The sequence below is a fragment of the Teleopsis dalmanni genome, chromosome 2, assembly GCF_002237135.1.
Source record: "Teleopsis dalmanni isolate 2A chromosome 2, ASM223713v2, whole genome shotgun sequence".
Classification (NCBI taxonomy): Eukaryota; Metazoa; Arthropoda; class Insecta; order Diptera; family Diopsidae; genus Teleopsis; species Teleopsis dalmanni.
Window position 1 is genome coordinate 187,376,587 of NC_051847.1, and position 15,925 is coordinate 187,392,511.

Here is a 15,925-nt window from a genome sequence, read left to right on the forward strand (position 1 = left end):
AATTGTTTCTTTCTGCTGGTTTTATATAATAATTAAATAACACGAAATTAGTTTTTAAACAATTTTTTAAAAACTGTAGTAGTACCCTGAAGTACTTTGAACATGACTATAGAATATTTTCGAAATATTAAATAAATATAAAATTATTAATAAAAAAGTTTTGGTCATTAAAACAAAAACTTATAATAATTAAAAAAAAATTAAATGAACATATATAATCAAAATATATAAATATAGTAAAAACTTATTTTTTACCCATAATTAAAGGAAGTATTCGGTTAAAAAAAGTTAGTCCAAATAATGTTAAAAGAATAAATTTATGATTTTAGAAAAATTTTAGACCCAAGAGGATGAATGGGTGTCAGTTTAACAAAAGTTTTCGTTAGTTTAGTTTTTGCTCTATATTAATTGATTTTTTTAAAACTTGTTCTATTATTAATTAAAAAAAACATGCGCTGGAGCAGATAAAGATATCTTGAAAAATCGGGTTTCGATTTTAATTTATATATGTTTATATTTTATCATCTATATTTTATGGAGTATATGTTTTATTAATAATATTTGCTTAATTTAAATATGAAAAAGAACTTATAAATTAATTATTTAGTTTGGAAAATATGTTTGACTATTAAAAATTATATAAAATACTAAAATATATTGATATTAATTTATTTTAATATTATTAATATTATTATTAGCATTATTATTATTAATCTTAATTTATTTCAATATTATTATTAATATTAATTTATTTAAATATTATTATTAATATTAATTTATTTTAATATTATTATTATATTATTTATTTTAATATTATTATTATATTAATTTATTTTAATTTATTATTAATATTAATTTATTTAATATTATTATTAATATTAATTATTTAATATTATTATTATATTAATTTATTTTAATATTATTATTAATATTATTTATTTATATATTATTAATTATTAATGTTATTAATATATTATTAATATTATTATTATTATTATATTATTATTATTATATTAATATTATTTTTATTTATTATAATATTATTATTTTTTATTAATTACTAATTTTATTATTATTATGTATAACATTATTATTATTTTATTATTATTATGTATTAACATTATTATTAATTTTATATTATTATATATTAATATATTATATTATTATTATATCAATATTATTATTATATATCAATATTAATATTATTATTATTATAGATTATATATTATATATTAATATTATTTTTTTTATATATGAATATAATTATTATTATTTATTAATATTCATATATTAAGAATAATGGCTCTGTCATAGACTGGACTGCATTTCATTTTAAATATATCGCATTTTATAATGTTATGACGCGGACAGCTGGATTCTAACATACTGTTGAGAAAACAATTGAGAGTGACTGAAGTTTTAATTATAGGAAAAATAGTAATTCTTGACCTATGTCCACACTTTTATGTGAAATCGTTTATAATAAAAGAAGAAGTCTTTAAGGTTAGTTTATCTTTCTAAGTATTCTTCAACAATATCAATCTATCCTTTTTTTGGTTTTCGATATTATTTTCCTTTATTTTCTTGGAGTTTGTCTCGCTGGTTCGTCATCATCCATACGTAAATCATGTCCTAACCATCAATCTTATTCATTGAGTTGAGATTTCATTTAAATGGAGAACAAAAAAAAACTTTGTTATAAACAAAAAAAGTGTTTTAATCATATACATTAAAGCTGAAAGTGTGAACAAAGCATTATTTTGATATTGTAAACGTTTTGTCATTGAATTTAGTACATTTTTTTAAGTTTATTTAGTTTTTTTTCCTGAAAGTGTAACTAAAAAGAAATTCTTAGTAATAGTAACAATTAAAAACTTTACGCTCCGTTCAACAAAAGTGTCGGGGAATAGATTTCTATGGAAATAAGATGAGCGCGTGTCATTAGAGAAATTAAAAAATACGGAAGAAAATCAGGGAAAATGTATCACTTTGAGAAATTAAAAATTGTATTCTTCACAAATATGTTTAAGCTTTTTCTTTTATATTATTAATTTATTTTTAGATTACAACAACACTTAACATATTAATCGATTAATATATTACGATAGATAAGCGGCAGCTGTATTTTTTTGTTTTTGTTTGTTTTTATAGATAGATATCTTATGACTCAGTTTACCTGTGGGTCTTTTATAAGTTTATCAATCAAAATTAAATTACAATGTGATATATATAATATTGAAGCTCCTATGTGCATGTATATGTGTAGTTAACTTGTATTTGGGTGACTTGGTTATTGAAGTTGCATGGAAATCTTTTTCTCAGTAACGTCTTTAATAATATTATAAGTACGTTTAATTTTTATATTTATATTAAATATATATAAATGTGCTACACTATTTTCACACCATTCATTTTAGTTTACAGACATTACTTTTCAAGTTATATGGAAATATTTACTTCTCCTTCATTCCTTCTCGTATATATTATTAATACGGCACTGTGATTCCAGATACCACCTTTTCGGTTCTTAGAGACTAATATCTGTTGTTTCTGTAAAATGGATTTTGAATATATTTCTGTGAATAGTCAAAACTGAGCAGCAATAGATTTATCTATTTTGAGAACAAACTCATTGTCCCACATAACATAACATAATGACTAAACCATTCAAAGTGCTGAAGTTTATTAGATGCTAAGTCTTTATTTTAAGTCTATTTTTGTTAATATCTCCTTAGTTTTAGAAATTTCAGAAATAGATATTCACTTCTTCTTGTAAGTGCTTTTTCCAACTCGATGGTTACCTAATATGTTTGTTATATTTGATTTATCCACAGTTTTGTCTACCCGTACTACGCCTTGCTTCAACTTTGCCTTTCAAATATAATTCAAGCAAACTATCATTTTACTCCAATTTTGTCGTTTCACTGTCTGCAGTAAATCTTTGTCTTCAGTTATGCATAAAATCCGAGATGTGTTCTGTCCAATTGATTTTGGTCACAGTTTACAGGATTCAAGTCTTTTAATTGATGCAATAGGCTATGTCAATGAATCTGCATTGTAATCTAATGTAGAAAAAACTTGTCCTTTTGAAATCCTTATACTAAATAATACCAAGGGCTCCCGGATATATAACAGTTTTTCATCTTTATATATGTCAATTTTGATTTCTTAATTCGAACACCACGTATTTCATTGTTCATTGAGTTTGCATTTTAGCAAAACAAATTTTTCAATTCTTTTTATATTCACACCCACTAATAGCTCTTGTGCTTTACGATACGTACAAAATAGTTGTAAAAAGTGGTCAATCCATCTATCAGAGTGTATGTTTGACATCGTTTGCTGACAATCGGAACAAAACCAATAAACTAATTGTTCTTAGTTGTTTAAAATAATTGCTCTTTTGACAGTACAATATCTAATAGGTCTAATAGGCTTTAATAGGTTTTACTTGTAGTGAATATTGTCGTAATAGTAGGTCAGAGATGTACGGTGTGAACAACATCTAGTCAATGGCTTTCCTCAAATTCGTATTCTGCGAACTACCTTCCTACTAGAAAAGGGATAATAATTTACTCTTTTTTCCTAATAGTGTTAACGAAATGGACTTACTTTTAAAACTTTGGGTCTCGTCTTTATACCATTTTTGTCGATGAAACCAATCTTAAAGCATTTCTTAAATCTTATTTTTTTCTTATATATAAGAAATTATATATAATTTTTTGAAATTTAACGGTTAATATTAGTACTTAAATATTAACAATTTTAATTGTTTAAACAATTTCATAAAAGTTCAATCAATTATCTTTGAAACGCTGTACAAGTTTCTACCTTTTATAGAACTTGAGATATAGCCATTTAAAAATGTGTCTACTATGCCAATTCTCAAAACCCCATGAGTCCATATCTCCTAGGAAAAAAAACATAAAATTTTTACGGGTCTTCTTATTTTATAAAAGGAACTCATAAAAAAATTTCAGCCAAATCGGAGATCATGAGGTCAAAAAGGTGTCCGTGTTGTAAAAGAATGACCCATATACATTTTGGATCTACATTAGTTATAATCAACATTTATGTTTAAAGTTAAGATTATATAAAAAAATTTATTATTATTATGTCAACAGATAATTTTTCGATTAGTAAATAATTTTTTTTTTTCATTATGTTTGATGAAAAGAGTGATAAAGCAAACATTTGTAAAATAAATTATATTACTAATAGTTTCCTTCCTCAAAAATGTTTTGTTGTGTGTGTGTGTGTGTGGGAGAGTTCAGTGTTTGCTACAATTATCTGTTAATTTTGATCAACTTAGTTTCAATTCTATTTTACATCGAGATACGCTTTTTTTTATTTATTTTTTGAATTTAATTAATAGAGAAATTTTGCCACAAATAATAATCTTAATAACATTCCCAATGCGGGGGACGATATGAACTATTTATGTAAGCTCAGCGGGTTAACCGCTTAACTGCAGCAGTGGTCACAAATGAACACAATTAATTATAAAAATTCTTTTGCTGTTAGTAATTAAAACTTGAAATAAAATATTTTTTAAATATATATTTTTATATAAAACAAAAAATATTTTTTTTTTTCGTTTTAGTAGAATTTAGTGTTCGTGTGGGTTATACACATATACACATCTCTATATATTAGCAAAGTCGTACGTGTAGGCTACACTACCGTTTCTGTGACATATTTTAACGTTGTTTTCCATAGAATTCATAAAAAAATTTGCATAAATATTTTAATATTGCATATTTTACCGTCAAACTTAAATAATAACAATAAAACAAAAAGTGGTTAAAAAGTGCATGCATAGCATATATAAATTACAAAATGAAGTTCTAAAATGCATATGCTGCTATACTATTTCATTTCAATTGTAATCATATTTTACCTAACCAACATCGTTTAGCTAGCTCTAGCTGTTGGCTATACCATACCAACAAAAGCAGATTTAATTGAGATAGATTCGTACGTATTGCATTGGGCGGCAGCCAACCTACATTAACATAATTTATTTGCATGTTGCAACGATGTTGTGCCACAACAAACATTTATACCAACATTACCAGTGCTGTTTGCTGCCACCACTGCCACTTCCATTGATTTAGGTTCGCTTCGGTTATAGTGCATAGATACATTTCTCTGTTTTCATTTTGTTCTCCGTATGTTGTTGTTGCAAAGAAATGTAAAATGTTAAATACTGGTCACCATGCACGCATGCACTACGCTTCGTTTCATTTAATTAGGTCACATACGAGTCCGAATGCGATTATGTATCTGCAAGTGTTATGCTATCAGGCATTTCCTGCTAAATAAGGAGTGTAAAATTTCTCGCGCTCTGTTTTACATTATTTCACTTTTTAATGGCTTTTGTTTTTATGTAATCTTTTTCTTTTCCAATTTTATCATATACATATATATATATATAATTTAAACTTTGATATCTAACATTCCCCTCGGTTTATAACATATTTTCTATTTCAATTTTGTTACTGTTTGTCGCGTTGAGCTTTAAATTCATTACACAGCAAGTTTCTTAAAGCAACTTATTTCTCTTCATAATTCATAAGTCTTCTGCAAAGATAAATGTAAAGAAAAGAAAATACAAAAAAAAACTTTTCTTGTTATTTTATCGTTCTAGCAGATATTTAATATTATTTTATACGACCACCATATCGATTTGTTTATTCATTGTTAAGTTTTTTTTTTCTTAATTTTTCTAATTTATTTGTTTGTAAATAATATTGTAACTGATAGATAACATTACAATAAATAAACCAAAGCAAGCAAAAACCATGCAAGACAAACCATTTGCTCCGGAGGCAATGTTCGATTAATAGTTGCTTTGGATACCAGTCGGTTAGATACGCTCTGGGCTGCTATATTGTCTACAAAAATAAACAATTTATTTAACTTTTTTTATACAATCTTACAATCTGTATTTACGTTTTGCACAACACAGTAGTAAATTTAACATATGTATATTTTTGAATGAATTGCTTTCCGATTTTTTTTTTTTTTTTTTCCATGACACATAATTTTGATATATTGATACCGATAGTCTTATCAAATCTTCATGACCTTGCATGCTTTATATATAAAGTATTATTTAATCCTTTTATTCCTAGGTGGAACAGAGGGCCGTAACAAATAGTTTCCATTGAACTCTATCTAATGCAAGACGTTTTGTTTCACTCCAGCTCTTTCCAGCATTTCTTAATTCGGCTTCAGTTTGTCGTTTCCAAGTGTTGCGCGGACGCCCTGGTCTTCTACTGCCTTGAGGGTTGAAATCTAAGACATTTCTTGCGATATCATCAGCGGGTTTTCTTAACGTGTGGCCAAGCCATTTGTATTTGCGCATCATTATTTCATCAGTTATAAGAGGCTGATTCGTTCTAAACCAGAGCTCATTATTGGTTATGGTTGCTGGCCAGAATACATGAAGGATGCGTCGTAGACAACGATTGGCAAAGGCTTGTAGCTGTTGTGCGTCTCTTGCCGTTAGGTTCCAACTCTCACTACCATATAGTAAAGTTGATTTTACGTTTGCATTGTACAGGTGTATCTTAGTGCGTTGTGTGATGTTGGATGAACGCCAGATTTTGTTAAGGGTTCCAAACGCTTGCTATATAAAGTAATCGTTCTAAAGAAAATCAGATATAAGTAATAACTTCAATAATGTATATTGTAGATATGCATTCTGAATATATATAAAGTTATCGTGTTAAGAAAACCACATATATGTAATCCTAAAATAATGTTTATTGTAGGCATTTATTTTCACTTTAGGAAGTGTACTGAATTGAGTCATTGAAGTCAGATAGAAAATTGGCACGCGATTAATTCTTATTGTTAGAATAGAACCCTAATCTTATGTATAAAGGGGTTAAAAACTGAGTGATAATTAAATAAATTAATTGATTTTAAGATAAGACAATGTAAAAAATAAAATAAAAGCATAATATAATGAAGTCTTAAAACTATTACAATGTGAATTCACTTGTAGACACTTTGATGTTCATATAAAATACAACTGAAAAGTAACAATTCTAATATTAAATTAATTTTAATTTAATTTATATCAATTAGTTGCTTTAAATTTATATTCTCACATCATTCAAGCATGCAAAAACTGCTTAACTTAGCACAACAATATAGATTTATTAAAATAAAGCACAGTTAAACATGTGAAAAAAAAAAAAATTAAAAAGTGCCAACTAATTGCACCAAGAAAAAAAATATTAATGAAAAATAAAAACAAAAATAAAAAACAATATAAAATAATTTATATTCCATTGGGTGATATAAAAACTATTCGCTGTTTTTTGATATATTTTTAAACAAATATTTTATTTTTTTTCAAATTAATTTTAATAAAATTTATATTGGCCATTGTTATTTATGACCTTTTGCCATTTTTCGTGTAGCTTCATAACTTCATCGGTGTAGAACTTCTGTAGTTTGTCTACTAATATTTTTACCATTAAAAACGTTTTGCAGACACCAAATTAAATGGTAGTCAAAATGTTAATGCTCCAGGCTATACGGTGGAATCTTTAAAATTTTCATACCAAGTTCCGTCAATTTGTTCAGAGTCATTGAAGATGTGTGTAGTTGGACATTGTCATAATGGCACATAACTCCTTTTCAGTCGGTCCTTTTCCTTGTATAGAAAGTACAGACCGTTTTCTTTTAAAATGATTAGACATTTTTTTATAAAGGAACTATCAATTATTTATATTTATATTTATATTTATATTTATATTTATATTTATATTTATATTTATATTTATATTTATATTTATATTTATATTTATATTTATATTTATATTTATATTTATATTTATATTTATATTATTATTTATATTTATATTTATATTTGTATTTATATTTATATTTATATTTATATTTATATTTATATTTATATTTATATTTATATTTATATTTATATTTATATTTATATTTAATTTATATTTATATTTATTAAACTAAGATGTTATTAGGTTAGGTTATACCGGGGATAACTATGGGATGCACTTAGGCCTATTGGCCCATTGTGTTAGCTTATATAGAGGAAACTCAGGGTATGAAACCATTCAGAATCTTTGGTGAAGCTTAAAATGCTGTTTAGTGGGAAGTCCTGTAGATGATCAAGATGCTAAGAAACGGGGCTCCTAAGACAGAGTAGATGAGAGACACTTTTATCGTAACAGGTATGTTTGAAAGAAAGATTCAATCTTTTAGCATGGTTCCCTAGTCTGCAGTGATCTGTAAGTAAACCTGTCATAGGACTGATATCTCTACGGGGCATCATTTGTGGAAAGTTGCCAGATTGCATACAGATGCCTGTGTAGATTTTATTAAGCAGTTAAATATTTTTTCAGTGTATCATCAAATATTTTGATAGTCCCTTTTTACACTTGTTAAATATTTTTTTTCTAGCTTAATGCTTTTATTTATCTCTCTTAACAAATGTTAATCTAAACTTAATGTCAGTCTAATAATTTATGATGTAATTTAAAAAATAACTGCAAGACTGCTTAGTAGCGCAGTATTGCTTTTTTATAAATAAAAAAATATGTTAATCTTGTCTAATAAAAGTAGATAAATTCATTTTTGCTGACTTAGTCACACTAACAATCTGACTTAGCGTAACGATCGCGTAATTATAAATAAAAAAAAAACTAAAATATTACAGTTCAATATTCATAGTCATTTACAATTAGTTTCAAATTATTAAAACTGTTTTTTAAATGCAAATTTATGTAAATTAAAAAATATTTTTTTGTGTTTTGTTCTCAACTAACAATTTAATTTTTTTTAAATGTATGTGGCAAGAATAAGCAACAAAATTATGTATATTATATTCTATTCATTTGTTTGTTTGTTTATTTGTTCAGTTTAGTTTGCAACAGTCAGAATATTTGTATCTGAATTATATGAGAAATAAGCTTTTTGGCGAATTGAATTTGATTGAATGAATTAACAGGAAACAAAGAAGCAGTGGCGTAGTTTAAACATTGTACGTCTCTTAGGTGAAGGCCAATGTTAATTTGTTTAAACACTACTATGTATATTGTTTATGTTTATTTCACAAACAAAAAATTCCTATTAAAACAAAAAGTTTAAAGCAATTTCAAAACCCCTCTTCCAACTGGTAGCGAGCGCACTATCTGCCTAATATCTGCCACTCTGCGCAATTACGTTATACTTCTCGTTTGTGAGTCATGCTTTCAAATAAATTTTTGCATGAGTATTAACATCAAAACATGGATACGACTAAAAATAATGCCGTTTCTCTATTATATCGCAAAAGATTATATATATATGCATAGATAAATGTATATGCAAATTTGTTAATAATATTATAAATATATATGTATGTATATTTTGTATGTTGTATTGTGTAAGCAGCTTTATGTTTACTCAATGAATGAACGAATGGCTATGATTAATAAAAAAATTATTACAAAAAAAATTGTGACAGGTTTTAACAAAAAAAAAAACAAAAAAATACAAATTACAAAGCTAATTGCACCTTCTCTAAATAAAGTCAAGTGTTTTGCACATTTTAGTATTCAAAGATATTAGAACGATGTATGGATGCCACACGATTTAAATACAAAACTTCGCGGTATCTAATAGATACTATCTATCGATGCCATTCTGAACGTTACACTTACTTCTCTGTAAAAGACAGAGCATTCTACTTACCTGCCTCTGCTGCTTGTTGTCGGTTGATGGCATTTATATGACAAATATGCAGATTAAATATTCTGAATATAATGGATTTGTTATTTTTAATTCAATATTAAATTGTATGAGAAGAGAGAAAGTACGTTTAAACTATATATATATATATAGATATTTTTTATTTTGTTTTTTTATATTTACCCTGATTTATGAGTTCCTTTCACCAAAGCGCAAAATTCGCTGAAATAGATTGTTTTAGTTTAATAGACTTAAAGAAAATATAAACTAACAATTTTAAAAAATTACAAATACGCTTTTGTATAAAACAATAAAAGTAGATAGTTTTATTCGCTACAAAACTCTATTAAAATAGTGAAAGAGATTTAAGAAGGATTTTAAGTTTTTAGACCATGAAATTTATTCTCATAAGAATTATGAGTTAAAAAAATAACAATGGATAATTATTAATCTTTTATTTCTTATATAAATTATTTAATCTTATTTTAAAACAGAATTATTAATTAACTCATTACTAATCTCATTTATTACACTTAACTATTATAATTAGTTTTGGAATATAGAAAGGGAGACTAAATATTCTAAATAACAATTATTTGTTATCCTTTATTTTAGCGTATATTGCCACCTGTGTTAAGTTATTTATGTATATAATTAACTTAGGCACACAATATTACTGGGTAAGACTTCGTTTGACAATTGGCTACAAACACAATATAACAAGACATAAAGTAAGAAGGGATATGTAATTGTCGTTTCGTGTCCGTCATGGGGGTTACCATACCACATTTAGTGGGTATAAATGGCAGAAAATGAAAAATAATAGTAGAAACAGGGATGAGTATTGCAATTTTGAGCTGTAGATATGTACACAGTGAAAGTTCGCTTAGGCGAACTTCGATGAGACTTGTAATTCCACTAGGTTAAGAATACTGTTCGTTGACTCTTAAATGGACATCGATTGGATTTGCTATTCTGTGCGGTTAGGAAAATTATTCGTTTAAAAGAATGTACTTTGTGAGGAAAATAACAATTATACGGTTAAAAAATATATTAGTTTATAAGTTAATAAGGTTTCAACTACTTCAATTTTTAAAAATATTGGAGAAATAGAATATTAGAGAAATATTTGTAAAAAATATATTTTTTCTTAAATTTTTTCAAATATATTTTTTTTTAACTTCGTTTGATTTTTATTTTTTATTAAATTTTGAGGCGGGGGGGAACGTAGTTTTATTTTTAACATTTGTGCGTTCATAACACAACAGCTATTTTTAGATTGTTAAATAAAATTATTAATAATATTTATACCAAATAAAACTATTAATAATATTGTATAACTAGCGAAGGGTGTGTCAAATTTGAAAGGAATTTGTGCTTTTTCATTGATAATTTTTTCTCTTTAGTTTAACACTCTATTTTAAAAATAACTTTTACATTTTACATGAGGTAATAACTAAGGAAAGTTGTAGGGACTTTCACATTAATTAAATCATTTAAATGCATTAATAACGAATTGTTAAATTGTTTTATCAATCAGTTTATCACTTTAAAATATATACTAAATACTTTTTGTGGCCTTTTAAGTATGAATCATTATAACTAATGAAAACACTAGACAAGCTAAGCTTAAAAGCTTCAATGGGAGAGTTTAACAAAGTGCTATATACTCATCGATCTTGTTTATAAGAATATAATATCTTTAGAGTATCACATAAAGTGTTAATAACTTCATGAGAATAGGTATATGTGCTTCACTCAATTTTTTAGATATTAAAATGGCTTATTTATTATACATTGTTATAATAAGATAAACCTCGCTTATAAGTTAAATTAACATTTTTTTCAAACACACTACTAGAGCAGTTTATAACACAATATTAATATTTAACACAATATTTAATATTAAGATAAAGTTATATACTTTTTGAAGTTTTTATTATTGAAAGCTACGCTTTTTTTGAAGACAAAGAATTATTATAAAAAGTTAGAAGGGTTCGAATAGAAAAGAAAAGACAAGAACAAACATTTCGGCTAATTTATTGAAATTTGGTTGACCATACAACGCTATTTCGAGTATTGCCAAGTAAGTACTCATCATCAGTGGTCTTAAAAAATATTTGAAATTATTTTTAATTAGTTTATAGTCTGAATATAAACTAATTCGATTTTATAACACAGTTTATAACACATACTTATGGTGATTTAACTGTTAGTATGTACTTTTAAAATATGACATGATATGACTAAAGTAGTAATAAAAATATTTTTATATTGGAGATTATAAGTACTTATATATTGATTAACTATTGTAATAAAAGGCTTTAAAATCGTTCTATATTTCAATATGACTTCTTTTACCGAATACCAGAAGTTCATATTGCATTCTAAAAATAAAACAAATGTTTTTTTTTATAGGTTTACGTGAAGCAAATATTATCTTAGTAATAAATAAAAAAATATATGACATTTTTAAGGTTAAATTTAATTTGGTAACAGAAGCATTATTAGTTAGTTTTACCAAAAAAAAAATAAAATAAAATAATTTATATATGTCGGTATATTAAATATATATGTCAACTGTTACTAATTGACTTTCACTGTTCTAAAAATTCTATCACTATTAGTTTTTGTGTATCTATGTTAATACGACGAGGCGGCAATAAATAATATTGTTTAATTTTATATAAGGTGAGTGACAGTTGACTTTTTTTTATATATATATACATTTATTACTTTCAAACAACTTGTAATAAATCTTATTTATTATATATCATTATTATTATCTTGGACATTACAAAATTAAACCATGACTTGAGTTATGCGCTTAACTTCCGCCGTTTTGCTTCATGTATTTCATTTTAACGCGTATTTTCCACTAAAATATTTTTAATTTTTCTTTAACACTTCCTCTTTTTATTAAATCAATAAATATTTATGCGTCTATAATTGGAAAGTATCTAAGTCGCCGCCAGGTTAATTCAATTAAATAATTTGTTACCAAGAATAAATTGTTCTTCTCTTTATTTTTTTAAATACATAATAAAATTATGTGTTATGTGGAAGTATATCTATTACTGGCTACCAAGTATTTTAAAAACAAGCGGCACTTTAATTTCGTAGAACTTTCTTTTAACTCTAAAAATCTAGTGCCTAAAATTAACAGAAAAGATACAAATATTTTGACAAAGCCTACATATCATATTATATTTCAATTTTTAATGTTTTTGTGGGTAATTTTGGTGTCTTTTAGTTAAGCAGCAAAGTTGAGTTGTAAAAAACTAACAGATACAAGATTGTATACAAATAGATAGATAGATGGTGTCAGCACGTATTACAGTTTCATATAGATATGTATTGGTCCATTTGTTTAGTACTTGTACATACTACGTGCAATACGAAAAAGAATAAATTAATTATGGAAACATCTGTGAAAGAAGAAATATCTTTATCTTTTCAACATGCAAATGCAATTTGTAACAATATTAGTATCATTACTCAGTAAAATAATTTCCAACTCATCATTATCACTGAACCAAGTTATTAATTATTACTGCCAGCTTATCTAATTATTATTTTTATTATATGTTGAGGTGTTAATAACAAAATAGTAACTCGTACCCGTACGTACTACTTTCTAATGTAAAAAGCGTCAATAATATTTTATAGAATGTTTGCAAATCTGCACAACAACTTCACTTTGGTTGAACAAGAAATGATGATACATATTTTTATTTTAATATTTTTTTTATCTACTTAAATTGTAAAAGTTATTTTAAAACCATTCTATATATATATATGTTAGGTATGTGAGAATGTACGTCTGCTTTTTAAGTAAAGCAAGATAAAACTAATATTTTTCCATTACTAAAGATTGTGTTGATTTCTTTTATCTTAAGTAAATGTAAAATTGCAATTAAACAGCAAAATCACGTTTTTATTTTGAAAAAAATGTCTTAAAAGATGCATTAAAGTGGAACTGGCAATTGATTTAGTACTAAAGTTTAACTTTTTATCTGTAAATATTTTTATGTGTGTGAACAAAATTTATTTGTGAGTAGGAAACATTAAAGTATTATATTGCAATTTTAATGGAACTTTTAATTCGAATCGAAAAAGTTAAAATCCACTTAAGCTGAATAGTAATTTGTATATGTTGTTATTATTTTCAAAGGTCAAAAAATTTTTCTTTTGACTTTTATTATATCACAAAATTCTCTATGTTTTTTGAATGATATATTGAGTTGGTTTTTTTTAACTTTTATCAATCACAAAACAAGTATATCCTTTAAAAGACTTACTTACAAACTTAAAGATATTTGAAAAAGCTAAATCTTGTAGAACTATTCTATTATCATCTATCAGATCTAAAATTTTAATTAACATTCAATCATGCCAAAGCACATGCTGTCCATCTCCATGCAGAATCGAAAATAGCTCTTGTAAAAGAATATAATCAGCTGTTGTCCAAGGTATACCTCCTTGCGTGCCACACAGATAAACATCACAATGGCGCTATGACTAGTAGAGTCCTCCCTCCTAGATGCATTCATCGATTCCTTCCTTCCTATCATAGATATATCGACATTTATGGCAATGGAGATAATGGATGCAGTATCCACTTTGCGACCAAGGTTGCCAGACAACAAAGTTCTCATCATGCCTCTTCCTAACACCTCTCTGGAAGAACGACGTCTCCCCCGTGTTGCAAGAACTGCCCTAGCTCAATTGTGATCAGGATATAGCCGAGTTACAGGTACTTGACACGCATAAACACGGTTATTTTCAATCCAAATCTTATCCTCATTCCCTCTCTTCATCACCCCCAACCAATACCTATCCTCTCGTGTGTTGTATATCCTTTCATGTTATCTGCTTACAGTCCCTGCCGAGTTACAACAACAACAACTATTTTCATTTTTCTTAATTATTTTACTCCACTGCAATTTATACGGCAGAAGTCTTAACAAAAAGAGAAATAAAGACTTTGAACACAATAAATGGTTTGCTCTTAAATCAGCTGTTTGTTTGGAATATCAGTTTTATAGATGCTAACCGATCATTCCCGGTTAATGTCATATTAGAAGATTAAATATTCTTACATTAAATATTTTACGTTGAATATGCATTTTGCATTTCTGTTATAATGTATAAGGAATTGTATAAGTGCATAGATAAATTATATAGGCTATAAAATTGGTATAGTGTATAAACTACAAGTTATGTATTCATATGTGTTACATTTGATTCACGAACCAACGGTTGGGAACCACTGACCTAAATACTATCATAACCATTTTAAATATTCGCAATGGCTTCAAACCTTTTTAGATATAATATATACCGTAACACATTGGGTTACCAAGCAGGTGGATCCCAACGATCACCGATATAAATAGACCTTACCTTCTAATATGGTTGAGAATAAACTAATAACTTTAATTTATAGAGAGAGAATTGAAGGTCTTAATGGATGCTTAGGTATGTCGTTTAATTCGGGCTCTATTAGTTGATTATAACTTAAATGAATCTATAGATAGCAAATAGATTAAATATTTAAATTCTACCAAAAAGGTTTCTATAAATTGAATGTTTTTTTATATATTTAAAGTTGGTTGTAAAGCTGGAATAAAACACTCCAATCGAATACCTCAATGGAAATATCTCATGTACTAAAAGAATTATAAAATATTACTATTAAAATTCTGGTCTTTAAAAGAAAAATATTAAAACTGTACGATTTTCTATGTTTTTTTTGCTGTTACCTGGCACTTTGACAGTTTTCTATTATTTTATTCTTACGTTTTAGTGTATGTAACTGGCAATTTGATTGTTGCTTTTTAAATTGTATATTATTAAAACTTAAAAATTTCTACAAGCAGTTAAGCCCCTCTTGATTTGAGTATATTTTCAATAAGGATACTATATGTATTATTCTTTAGATTTATAATATATAATTTTTCATATAAATGTGGCTGAATAGATTTATTTAATTTATTCAATTTTTATTTATTTATTCAATTTTTTTTTTTTTCTAAACTGCATTCTATACACTATCTTTTTTGGCTTGATTTTGAAAGTAGGTTTTTCACTCCTAGTTAAGTTGTTTAACATTCATTGTTAAAATATTGTTAACTTCTTATTAATACGGCTAAATAAATTCTATGGTAATGTGCACGTTCCCACATTTGTTAAATTAGACTGG

At 26.0% G+C, this 15,925-nt stretch overlaps 1 protein-coding gene across 1 annotated transcript in view; it reads left to right on the forward strand.

Moving 5' to 3' along the window:
• The window catches only part of LOC119684144 (205 kDa microtubule-associated protein), a 47,231-nt gene that overhangs the window by 3,863 nt on the left and 27,443 nt on the right, over nucleotides 1-15,925 (forward strand). The window lies entirely within an intron of this gene.